This window comes from Manacus candei, unplaced genomic scaffold, assembly GCF_025592945.1.
Source record: "Manacus candei isolate 608988 ecotype Guabito, Panama unplaced genomic scaffold, ASM2559294v1 h1tg000005l, whole genome shotgun sequence".
Taxonomy (NCBI): Eukaryota; Metazoa; Chordata; class Aves; order Passeriformes; family Pipridae; genus Manacus; species Manacus candei.
This window is the reverse complement of record NW_026138053.1, coordinates 10,268,547-10,278,781: the sequence shown is the minus strand read 5'-3', so window position 1 is coordinate 10,278,781 and position 10,235 is coordinate 10,268,547. Positions and strand designations below refer to the sequence as shown.

Sequence of the window (10,235 nt, the reverse complement as noted above, 5' to 3'; positions counted from 1 at the left end):
CTGGTGTGAGTGAACCCTCCTGCCCTGAGCACTCGCTCTGCAAAGAATCAGCTTCATCGGCCCCCAGTCCTGCCTTCCACGGGATGCTCCCTGTTCCCAAGCACTTTGCTTTCCCCATGCCTGAAAGAGAGGCCTGGTATGAGCAGAGGGCTGGACCCTCCTCAAAACCATCCCCCAGCCACACACATGGAAACAGAGAACTGGGTTGGCTCAGCCTTTCAGTTACAGTCACCTGTACTGGTGTTCCTGTGGGTAGCAGGGATCTCAGGGGGGACATTAATGCAATTTAATTTTGTCTCCTATAAATGCATGGAAGGGGGGAATGTTTGGAAAAAAAAAGGGAAGGACTTGGAATGAAGCCCTGAGTTTGATGGTCATTGCAGTAACAACTGTTGCAGTAGGAGATGATGAAACCAGGGTGTTTATTTGAAAGTAGATTTAAAAACATAAATATTAGTATAAAATATAAAATGCATGAGACCCCACCTGCAGTGCTGCTCTGGTGGTCCAACAGCAGAAGGATGTGGAGCTGTTGGAGTGAGTCCATAGGAGGCCACGGAGATGCTCTCAGGGCTGGAGACAGGCTGGGAGAGCTGGGGGGGTTCACCTGGAGAAGAGAAGGCTCCTGGGACAACTTAGAACCCCTTCCAGTGCCTAAAAGGGGGAGCCTAAAGAGAGCTGGAGAGGGACTTTGGACCAGGGCCTGCAGGGACAGGCCAAGGGGAATGGCTTCCCACTGCCAGAGGGCAGGCTTAGATGGGATACTGAGAAGGAGTTTTTGATTGGGAGGGTGGTGAAGCCGTGGCACAGGTTGCCCAGAGAAGCTGTGGCTGCCCCATCCCCCTGGAAGTGCCCCAGTCCGGGCTGGACGGGGTTGGATCAGCCCCGTGCGGGGTTCCGGGTCCCTGCCCAGTCACGGTCCCGGGTGGACGCGGCGCCGTCGCTCCGGCGCCCTCTGGCGCTCAACCCGGGACATGGCGGGGTCCGCACGGCAGGAAAAAGGCGGTTCAAAAAAAAAAAAAAAAAAAAGTAGTTTTGCAATAAGGAAAAAAGACCCAAGGAGCAACACATAGCAACGCATCAGTCCAGCCTTTAATCATGCAATCCTGACATGGTTTGGGTTGGAAGGGACCTTAGAAATCATCCAGTTTCACCTCCTGCACTGGGCAGGAACATCTTCCACTATCCCAGGTTGCTCCAAGCCCTGTCCAATCTGGCCTTGGACACTTCCAAGGATGGGACAGCCACAGCTTCTCTGGGCAACCTGTCCTGGGGCTCACAGCAGGTCTGAACAGCCTTTTGAAGGGAATGAAGGCAGTGACCCCAACGGGGTCCCCATGGACACTGGCTCAGCCTGCAGGAGCAATGGGGTTGGGATCTGTTTGTGTTAACTCCCCTGCTCCTCCATGGGGCTGCAGGCTGGGAGCCACTCACATCCCAGGGTGTCACTTGGGCTGCAAAACCAGAGAAAAAAGGGTGAGAAACCATCCCATGCCAGAAGGATGGAGGCAGCGGCTGCAGGAGCAGAGGGAGCAGCATGGGATGGCATCTCCCCACCAAACCTCTCCCCCAGCGGTGCAGGGAACGGTTGCATCCCTGGGGGAATGTAAGGCTTCTGTCCCCCAGCCCAGAAGCTCTTTAGGAGCAATTAGAGGGGATGAAACGAGTAGAAAAATGCAGCAGCACATGCTCCAGGGTATCTGCAAGGAGTTGCTTCCTGGCTAGCCTCATGGAGCAGCAATGTTCTGCGGGGCAGGAGTAGGACCAGAGGCTTCCAGCATCCCCAAACACAGCCATGTCATCAGGGATGTGGGTGACACCACTTCCCACCTGCCATGGGGGGATGAGGACTTGCCCTTGTTTCCTGTGGAGGTACCTAGAGCAGCACCTGTCAGGCCAATCCTTTTACATGAACTTCTAACAAGGGTGATTTATTTTTGTTAAGGAAATATAAATTTATTTTTTAAAACATGCATAATTTTCTCGTTAAAATTAGAATTTGCTGGAGCAAGATGATGTCCCTTCCTGCACAAACCATTCTGTGGCTCTGTGATTCAGTGACCTTGACCATGAATAGGATGGGATATCCACCACCCCACCAGCCTGGGGGCCGTGCTTCCCATGGTGCCTTATCAGAGCCGTCAGCCCCGTGGCTCCCTACTCGTTTGTCTCCTTATCTAACCCAGCAGCCACAGGGGCCCTGTGGGATATCAGCACTGGGACAGTCTGTGAGTGATACAAGGCACACAGTGGAGCACTCTAGGTTAAACCCACAGCATGGAGAAGGGTCAAGGGTCTTACTGCAGGTCCTGGGCTGAGCACCTTTCATTGGTCTGATGTGCTGGCATGTGCCTGCACCTCAAGAGCCAGGTGGGAGCCAGGTAGGGTGGATAGGAGCCAGACAGGATGTGTGGGAGCCAGGCAGGATGGGTGGCCAGGCAAAAGGTTCGCTGCCTGGGCAGGAGCTGAGGGCACTTGGGATCTTACACAAACACATCCAGAGCCATTGCACATCCTCTGGCATTTTGAGGCCAATGCCTTGAGGACCCTGTGTGATGGAGAGCCAGACCCTGGATGCTCTGATTTGAACAGCTTCCTCTGTGCTCCTTGTGGCCTCACCAGTGGCCCTGACTGAGGTCCAGCCCCTTTGTCCCCTCGCACCATCCATGGGAAGGGTGGTCTTTGCACCTCAGTATTCCTGGATGTACATGAGCTACAGGCTGAGGAAGCACCCCAGTTCCTGCTCCACAGAGGGCACACAGTGAGCCTGCCCTGGGTGCACTGTAACTACCAGGAACTGGGATGCCAGTGCTGCTGAGGTCCCCTTTGGAGGGTAGTGGACTGAGACAGGCCAGAGCAGTGGGAACACCCCCCAAGCCACCAGCTGAGCTGAACGTGCAACAACAGCCCTGGGGCTTGTTTGAGACCTGCAGGTCAGGCAGCCCAAGCCACTCGTTAGCAGAGAGCTGGGTGCCTGTAATCACCCTAATGAGTAGGTGCCTTGCCCTGCTGCAGCAGAGGCAGTTCTGTGACCTGCTTTCGGCGTGTTTGATCTGGCTATTCCTGTCCTTCCTTGCTGGGCCCAGCCCGCCGCCACAGCAGCTCCGGTCGAGCACACGTGGTCTGAGGGTTGGCTGAGCCCATGTTCTCTGGGGCTCACTGCCAGCACCCAGGGACTTACTGCCTGTGCCCTGCTCACCTCCTGGGAATACGTGCCTCCTGAGTGACTGACAGCACCAGCAGGAATGGATGATTGCCCAAACCTGACATCACGCCAGTGAAGGAGGCGGTGTCATCCACGCGCCGTAATACACGTAACTGCATGGAGCTGCTGCTCCTGTGCATCCCACTCTGCCCAGAATCCCATGGAGTTCCTCTAGTTTGCCCCAAGCTTGTTTAAATCAAGCACAGCAGAGCAAATAAAGCCTCAGCTGAGGGCTGGGGAGCTGGTGACGGGGTCACCTCATGTGCTGCACACCTCCTGAGGGCATCTCCCCTCTCCCAGGGATCCTGCAGGGCTCCTGCTCCTCCTGGAACCCAAACAAGCAGGAGAATCAGGCAGGACAAAGGGAGCTGGGGGCCCTGCCCCATCTGCAAACAGCCGTGGCCAGGTGCTCCTGGGCTGGGCTGCTGGTACAAAGGGTTTGGCTCAGATTGGTTTTGTTTCAAATGCATCTGCAAGGACAAGAAAAACCAAAGGTTGGGTTGTGTTTGGAACCGGTCCCTCACGTGGGGAGAAGCAAATGAGCATGGGATTGGCAGGACAGAGGTCCTAGAATGGGTTACACTGATCCTTGTTAGACTTTGGTGGTGGAGAGAGAGCGAACTGTGGGACAGATGTGTGGGAGAGCTGGGTTTAGGGTACCAAGTCTTCTCTATCCCATTAAACTGGTGACTTCCTGGGAACTGAGGTTTGTAACACCCTCAACATAACCACGAGTAAGCCAGCAGGTTATAAAGGTATATCTATTATATGTATATTTATATTTAAATATAGATGTATTATGTAGTATAAATATACACCTATATATCTTTATTATTGCAGTTACAGATGAATCAAAATGTAATTTTTTTGATAATACTCTGATACAGTAGAAATTTTCTTTTTCTTGATTGCTGCATTTCTTTGTCAGCCCAGAAGTGTTGCTGCTTCCACAAGTGCCTGGTGGTGGTGGACATGTGTGGGGTTCCTGTGCATGCTGGGAAGGCCCATCCCATGCTCCAGGACAGGTTATCCCAGTGCCACAGGGCTGAGGGTTCTGCTGGTGCAGCAGGAAGCTTGGCCAAGCTGCCAGCTCACAGATCTCGCTCCTGATCCTTGCTCTGCTGCTGCCAGGTGGGAAGCCCTGTCTTCCTTAACTCAACACTAACTTGGCTGTGCCCCAAAATAAACCTGTGCTTGTTCACTGCTCTGCAATGTGCTCCATAAAACAAAAAGGCCCTTTTTATTTGTGTGGCAGCAGGAGGGGCAGGCAGGCTGAGCCCTGTGGACAGGGAGCAAGGAAAGCTGGCAGGCTGAGGATGATGAAGGTGTGCAGGCAGAATGGGGGCAGAGGCAATGTCAGGTGACTCAGAGTGCTCTCTCCTGCTCTCTCTCGCTTCTCCTGTGTGTCCCAGCGGAGCTGCCAGCTCAGCAGCCCAGCCCAGTGCTCCCCTGGCTGCTCTCCACACCTTCCAGCCCATCCGACTCGGAGCTGGGTGCGCAAACAGGACGGGCTGGTTTTCGACACGGAGAGAACAAGTCGGGCCTGGCTCTGGCAGGGCTTGGAGGCAGCACAGTTCCATCCCCAGCACAGCTCCATCCCCAGCGGGACTGTGTCCGGATGAGGGTCTCCTGGACAGCCTCAGTGGCAGTGGCAGTGTGGGGCATATTGACACTTGTACCCCAGGGGTTTTCAGTGCCTCACAGACTGGTGCTGGTCCAGATTTTGGCTGCCCATCCATTCGGCATACGGGGCAGTGAGTCATCTTGCTGCAAAGATGGCTCTCACAGGTACCTGGGCTCCTGTGCACATTCCATGTGTGAGGGAGTCCCAGTCATCACGGGCATCCCCAAATTCCCTCTTAGGGTGGCATAATCCCATAGGGACTTGATTCCCTCAGCACCAAAGCCCATGGCTGTGGGTCAGGGTCAGCAGTGAGCCTGGAGGAGGCGGCTGAGCTGCTCCAAGAAAGGCAGTGGAGAAAGAGTGGAGGAAACACCTCTCCCAACACTGAACACACAACCACGAGCTGCCCAGCACTGGGCTGCAATCGCGGTTTAACGTGTTCCCTTTCTTGCCACCCACTGTGGGACAAACCCAGCCAGCCTGAAATGAAATAACACAGGGGGAAAACACGGCACCTTTACTTTTTTCCAGGCAGGCTGGGGCCCTGCTCCAGTTGCCAGTGCATTCCTGCAGGCGCTGTGTCGGCACAGCAGTGGTGACAGTGGCACGTGGGAGGTGGCAGCAGGCAGAAAGCAGCCATGGTAGAGGCAGCCGGGACAGGAACCTGCCCATGGAAGCAGGAGGCAGCTTTAACTGGTGGGGAGGAGCAGCTTTTGGCTCAGTTACCAGCCGGCCCAGCAGGTTTCACGTGGGCATGCCCCAGTGTTCCCAGCCTGCTGCACATGGCTAGTGGCTGTTTCATGGAGACACCTTCTGTTTTTCATCCCTAATTTCTCCCAGTAATAACCCTGGGAAGAGCTGCCGTGGGTGCTGGAGGTGGCAGCTGTAGGGGCTCAGTGCCCTCAGGGAGCTGATCCCAGTGGTGGTGGGTGCTGGGAGGGAGGTTCCTCTAGGTCCCACAGCACCCAGATCCCAGTGCCCCTGAGCTCTGCTGAGCCTTTTAGGAAGGGGAAACATTTTTCTCCTCTTCTCCGTCTTTTCAGATTAGGAAGGCAGCAAAGCTTCTGTGCTCCAGGGCTGTTCCCAAGGGTGCTGTTTGATTGCTGCAGCTGAGGAGGCTCCTGTGTACCCATCCCTGGAAGTGTTCAAGGCCATGTTGGAGCAACCTGGTCTATTGAAAGGTGTCCCTGGACGTGGCAGAGAGTTGGAACAAAATGAGTTTTGGGTCCCTTCTAACCCAAACTATTTTGTGATTTTATGAGTACATACCTCATGGTTGGTGTACCCAACCTTCTGCTTTGTACTGCTCCAGTGCTGGTTTTCCAGACTAAAAACACCTCTTACTTTGACTGCTGTAAGGAAGAACACTTGCTCAGCAGGTTGTTTAGGATTCAGGGGAAGAAAGTTCAGGCAGAGCTCAATTAGTCTGCTTTAATTTACATGCCAAGTTTTGTGTCTGCATGATTTGCTTCACTTGTCTGTGCACATTTAAAAGCACAGAGCAGTACTGGGGGTGGTTAGTTTTACTGCACGTACTTACTGTAGAAAAGCAGTTGTTATTCACATGTTTACTGCCCTCCTCATAATGAAACTGCTGGGTATTCTGGCAGATTAAAAAAAAATGTAGTGCTGTGCTGAAATGAGCAGGATACGTGGGAGGATTAAGCTCTGTGGTGCAGATCGTGTATCTCCTCGTCACCTCTGACTACTCCTGCTCATTTGTGCTGTCTCCCTGTGTAGTGGTTAATTCTGGGAGTTCTTCTCATAAGGGATCCATGTCTGGGTGCAAACTGGACAAGAAGTTGCTAAATTTCTTTGTGATGCACCTGAGTTTTTTCTTACTCAGAAGTTGTGGCCATACTTGGCTTTAGTTGGAAGCAAATATTTTCTGTACAAGAAATCCCTGTATTTCCTATGGCCCAGAATCACAGAATCATTAAGGTTGGAAAAGACATTGAGTCCAAGCTAGGAAAAAGTCCATCTCAAAAAAACCCCTCCTTGTCCATATACTGTCCATTCTGACAGCAAAGTACCACATGCATCTGGAGAAAACCTGCAAAACAAAATTATGAAGTTAAAAATTAGGAAAATCAGGTTTTGGGAACAGAGCAAGGACCCAGATGAATACTTTTCCCTGTGTCCTGAACTTGCTGTATTTCCTATTCCTGCTTATTAAGCAGGCAGCCGACAGCTGCTGGCAAAGCTAGGGAATAGCAGAGAAGTGTAGCGTGTCCAAAAGCTCTCCAGGCCTCTTTTGGGCAGCAGCCTGGGAGCAGCTCCTGAGGCAGGTTATCTATAGGCCAGCTTTGGCCAAGGATCTCTGCGTGTCCCAGCCACAAATAGCACAGCAAGCTGCTCCTTTGGCCTGTGGAAATGCTGGTTTTACTCCAGTGGGAAAGGAGAACACAAGTGTCTGTCGTGCAGGAGGATGGCAGCAGCCAGTCCAGCTCTTGGTGGCAGCTCCTGGAAGAGTTATGTGGATTTTTTAATTACTCCCTCACTGTCTGCTGGTGCCTAATGAGTGCAATCAGCAGCAGCACTAATGAGATGGCTGCCCTGAGACCCACGTGTGGGGTTTTGGGGATTTGGAAGACGTAATATAAAAGTATGTCTCTGATTAGGAGCAGAAGTGCTGAGTTAATAGTCCTTGGCTATTTAATTCACAAGCAATGGTTGTCTGTGGTTCAGATCTTCAGGACTGATTAAGTAGTGATGACCATGCATGAACGATTCTCTGGTAGGAAATTTTACCAACATTTGGAGAGCAGCAAAGCCCCAGACCTTGCCATCCATCCTTCCCTTGGCAATTGCAGTATGATCTATGTCCTGATCCAGTGTGGGCTGCGATTCCTGCAAGGAAGTTAATTTAAATATTTTAATACCGCCTTTTTAATGTTAGGAATAGAAATGTTGTCTTATGGCCAGAAGTCCCTGAAAACTGTTGATGATATTCAGTGGACAACACTGTCATTTGGCCTTTTGACCCGTGTGGCTGATTGTGGGGCTCTTTAATGCAAACTAATGTGCAGAAATGGAGTGTGACAGTCTGGAGAGGAGCTGGAGCTTCCTGCAGGCTCCAATTCCTGCTTCCTGCCACAGGGAATGCACAGCTCTGGTGATTGTATTCACATGATGATCGATTTCCCTGTTTATATTAAAATACATGTTTTCACCATAGAACCACAGAGTGGTTTGGGTTGGGGTGGGGCCTTAAAGTTCATCTTGTTCCACCCACTGCTGTGGGCAGGGGCACCTTCCACTATCCCAGGTTGCTCCAACCTGGCCTTGGACACTTCCAAGAATGGGGCAGCCACAGCTTCTCTGGGCAACCTGTGCTAGGACCTCATCACCCTCACAGCCAAGAATTTCTTCCCAATATTCCACCTAATCCTGCCCTTTGTCAGTGGGAAGCCATTCCCCCTTGTCCTGTTACTATGTGTTTTACATGTGTTTTACATGTGTTTAATTCAAGGTGTCACCCAAACCCACTATAACATGTCTGCATTTGGAAAATTTTGGAATACTGAACGTACACCAGCTTTGAGTGCAGCACAGGGGATCTGAACATGCTTTCAAAGCAACAAAAGGGAGAAGCTCTGTCTTCCCTCGGAGTGACAAATCCCAAGCCTCAGAGACAGGCAGCCGAGATGTCCATTTCCGTGAGCAAATCTCCTCCTTTAAAGCTGCCTGTGCCATCTGGCGAGGAGCACGTCAGGGATCCGAGTAGGAAACGTTTGGATTTTATTCATCAAATGTGTGTGATGCAACATGGCCTCAGAGTGTGTGACTGGGCATCAAGGCTTTTCCTGGAAATACCTGCCTTGTAAACACAAAGAGTTTTAATTAAGTGTTGCTTGGTGGCATTTGATTCATCCCAAAAGCAAAAAGGCTTTGAGAAAACAATGTTTTGAGTTCTTAGGGTGTAATTTGTGGTGATTATTAATATCCCAAGAAGGGGATGAGCTGCTCTGATCCCCCTCAGATCCACCGCAGGAGGGGTTTCCTCGAAGACCTTCCCAAAAAAGAGCTGTGGGATTGCAGGGGAACCTGATGAAGAACAATCCAAGCAACCAAAATAATTTTCAGTTTCTCCCAAAAAAACTAAACTATGGAGTTTTCCAAACCAGTTGGTTTTGGAGTCTTCAGTTTATGAGCAACACACATTCAAAAAATGAACAAATGTAATTAAATTACTTTTTAAAGCAATTATTTCAGGCTTCTTGGAGCAGGCAAAGCAAATATTAGAAATATTATCCTTGCTGAGCACAAAGTTAATTTTATAATATGTAGCAAAAGTTTCTGAAAAATTACAGATTTAAAGTGTGAGCATTCAAATTGTGTTTTCACAGACATGTCACATCTGTGCCTGTTTAATATGTTTTAATGTCTTGATATAATCCCCCCTCTGGCTATAACTAGATACTACTATATATAAAATATATAATGATATATTATATTAAGATATAGATATATTAATATATAAATATGTTAATATATATTAATATTTATCACATTAACTTGATAGTGCCTGGTAATTGCATAGATCAGCTGATTAGATGAGTAGAAATGTCCATGGAAGTGTGAAATTCTGTTACGATTTTCATTTAATTACAACTTAGGGATATAAACTGTGAGCATAGGAAATTGTGTTTTGAAGAACATGTCAAATCTGTGCCTGTTTAATATGTTTTAATCTCTTAAGGTAACCCACTCTGGCTATAACTGGATACTAACATATATGAAAATATTATAATGTATTCATATACCAGTGTCTCAGTAGATCGGTCTATTAGCGTGTAATTGTATCACTAGAATAATATTAATATGGAAACATTAATGTATTAATATGCAATATACAGTATAACGATATTAATGTAAAATACTCGTTAAGTATGGTATTATATATAAGGCATATTACCATACATTATACATTATCATGGATATAATTATATATAAAATCATATATATAATATAAATATATCAGTCTATTAGCATTAATATATTAATATATAACATATAGCATATATATGAGAGATATATATCATATATTACCATATATTATCATATGCAATATACAGTATATTGTTGTATTGATGATAATATATAGTATAATATCATATATAGTATATTTTCATATATATATAGTATATATAGGACATTATCATATACTATATATTATCATCGATATAATTATATATAAAATCATATATCATATAATTATATCAATCTGTTGGTATTAACATATTAATATACAACATACAGCATGAATATATATCATATATTTCCATATGTTATCATATGCAATATATAGTATATTATTGTATCGATGATAATATATAGTGTATGATAACATACATTATATATAATATATTACGTAATGAATATTTTACATTAATATCGTTATAC

General features: G+C 48.1%; 1 long non-coding RNA gene across 1 annotated transcript; it reads right to left on the bottom strand.

Annotated features, from left to right (window-relative positions):
* Positions 1-5,315: 5,315 nt before the first annotated feature.
* Positions 5,316-8,765, bottom strand: LOC127476193 (uncharacterized). Its single transcript, XR_007906504.1, has 3 exons — positions 8,363-8,765; positions 7,611-7,679; positions 5,316-6,882 (listed from the first exon to the last, which is right to left on the bottom strand). It is a non-coding gene; the product is annotated as an uncharacterized LOC127476193 (long non-coding RNA).
* Between the last annotated feature and the right edge of the window lie 1,470 nt (positions 8,766-10,235).